Source organism: Babylonia areolata, chromosome 23 (assembly GCF_041734735.1).
Source record: "Babylonia areolata isolate BAREFJ2019XMU chromosome 23, ASM4173473v1, whole genome shotgun sequence".
Taxonomy (NCBI): Eukaryota; Metazoa; Mollusca; class Gastropoda; order Neogastropoda; family Buccinidae; genus Babylonia; species Babylonia areolata.
In genome coordinates this window covers 46,615,798-46,618,840 of record NC_134898.1, presented here as the reverse complement: position 1 = coordinate 46,618,840, position 3,043 = coordinate 46,615,798, and positions in this window count along the sequence as shown.

Below are 3,043 nucleotides of genomic sequence, written 5' to 3'. Positions count from 1 at the left end.
TCTATTCGATCAGAAACAGGCAACCAGTGGAGAGACTGAAGGAGAGGAGAAACATGGTCAAATTTAGAAGCTCTGCAAATGAATCTGGCAGCGTTATTCTGAATTCGTTGGAGTCTAACAGATATTTGGGAAGGCCGGCCAAAAGAGAGTTGCAGTAATCCAATCTTGAGAGAACCAGAGAGCATACAAGTGTCTTGGTTGCATCGGTTGAGAGATAGTGGCGGATAGAGCTGATTCTATGCAGTTCCAAATAGGCAACTTTACAGATATTCGAAATGTGCTTTTGGAAGGAAAGAGACTGGTCTAGGATTACACCAAGACTGCGAACAGAAGGAGAAATTGAAACAGGTGTGCTATTGATCAGAACAGAGTCAGGAAAGGAAGGATGTTGTCGAAACTTCTTTGGACAGGTTATCATAAATTCAGTCTTATCATAATTTAGTTGCAGCTTGTTGAGAGTCATCCAGTCCTTTAGGCCAGCAATGCACTCCTGTGTTCGAGTCACCAGTGCATCAAATTCAGCTATGGAAGCCGACTGATAAAGTTGTGTGTCATCAGCAAAGCTCTCATGCGACATCGCATGATGACTGTGATGACATCCGACACAGGAGCCGCATACAGCAAGAAAAGAACAAGACCTAGGACGGATCCCTGTGGGACACCATATTTTAAGGCAGATACATAAAGACACACAGACAAAGTCACACACCAGACACACATTGACACATAGAGACACACAGACACAGTCACACACTGACACAGAGACACATAGAGACACACACAGACACATAGAGACACACAGACACAGTCACACACTGACACACAGACACACCAGACACACACTGACACACAGACACACACTGACACATGGAGACACAGACACAGTCACACACTGACACACAGACACACCAGACACACACTGACACATAGAGACACACAGACACAGTCAGACACTGACACACAGACACATAGAGACACACACTGACACATAGAGACACACAGACACAGTCACACACTGACACACCACACACACACTGACACATAGAGACACACAGACACACACTGGCACACACAGACACAGACATATGTATATAGATAGAGACAGAGAGAGATAGAGGGACACACACACACAATATATATATATATATATATATATATATATATATATATATATATATGTACAGATATATATTACACACACACACACACATACACACAAATATATATATATATATATAACACAAGAACCCAACCCCGAACGCAGACAAACGAAGAAGAAGATCGGAGAGGGGAGGGCACCCGCCCCTTAGTTTGCAGATCAATACTAGCCTCCCCTTTCCAAACCCCCCCCCCCCCACCCCCAACCTACCCACCCACTCGTCTCCCTCCCCTCCCCTCCTCCCCCCGAAACCCGTCCCCCCTCCACTCCCCCTCCCCCCCCCCCCCCTCCCCAACCCCCACCCTCCCCTGTCCCATTTTCAGCAGCAGCAGCGGCAGTGTTCAACGCCGCCGTGCAATGCTGGACAGACAGACGAACTAACTACCCATGGTTCCACCACGCGCGCGCCATGAAGCTACGACCACGCCCCCTTCTCCTCCTCCCTCCCCTCTTTCCCCACCCCCTCACCCCCCCACCCCATCCCATCCTTCCCTTTCGCCATGGCTAACTCCCCCCCACCCCACCACCTCCCCTACCCCGCTCCCCCCCCCCACCTAGCCCCCCCCCCATTACACCTTCCCACTCCTCCCATGCACGTGCATCTCTGCACGTTGTCCATCACTAAGCCACGCCCCCCTCCTCTTTTTCCCCCGCCTGTCTGGTCGTTTCGCCAGAACTCGACGCTTGCTTTTGCTTGTGCTCAGTCCGAAGTCGCCTGCTGTTATTGACATTGTGTACCCACTAACTGACTGACTGACTGACTGTGTGACTGACTTGCTTGCTAATTTCACTTGCGAGGTGGCTTTACGTATCAGCTAAATAATTAGCTAACTAACTGGCCGCTTACTAATAACAATGATAATCAAACAGGCTACGTTCGTCAGTGAATATAAATATGTGTATGGTTCTGCCTTATGTTTTGTTGATGTGGAAATTGTCAATGATTAGTCACTGAAAGCATGGTTATTATTGTGTGTGTTTTACTAATCCCAATGCACAACGTGTGTTAATTTTGTAATCTGTAAACCTTTATCTGCATCAAAAAAAAAAAAAAAAAAAAAAAGAAAAAAAAGTTGCTGTTGTTAGGGATTCAGTTGGCTAATTGATTAGTTGATTAGCTGGTCAAGTTAAAGTACTAAGTAAGTCCGTGTTTTCTTTCTTATAGAACAAGAAAAAAAAAACCCCAGCTGACTGACTGACTGACTAATTGAATAGCTAACCACACAGTGAGCTGCCTGGCTTGCTAAATGGCAAGGTAGCTACTGAGTTGGCAAATCAACTAACTAAATCGCTAGCTAACGGGATAGCTACCTGATTAACTAACTCAGTAACGGGATAGTGGAGTGATGGCCAAGAGGTAACGCGTCCGCCTAAGAAGCGACTGAGAGAATCTGAACGCGCTGGTTCGAATCACGGCTCAACCGCCGATATTTTCTCCCCCTCCACTAGACCTTCAGTAGTGGTCGGGACACTAGTCATTCGGATGAGACAATAAACCGAGGTCCCGTGTGCAGCATGCACTTAGCGCACGTAAAAGAACCCACGGCAACAAAAGGGTTGTCCCTGGCAAAATTCTGTAGAAAAACCCACTTCGATTGGATAAACAAATAAAACTGCACACAGGAAAAAAAAAGAAAAAAAGAAAGAAAAAAAAGGGGGGTTGCGCTGTAGTGTAGCGACGCGCTCTCCCTGGGGAGAGCAGCCCGGCCGAATTTCACACAGAGAAATCTGTTGTGATAAAAAGCAATAAAAAATACAAATAAAAAATTTTAAAAAAAAACTCAACCTCCTCACAAAGCCCACAAAAAGATTTTCGTTTTACCCTATTATATGCTAGTTCGGTATTAAGGTTAAAAATTTTTTAGCTTTTTCCGGGGCAATTTT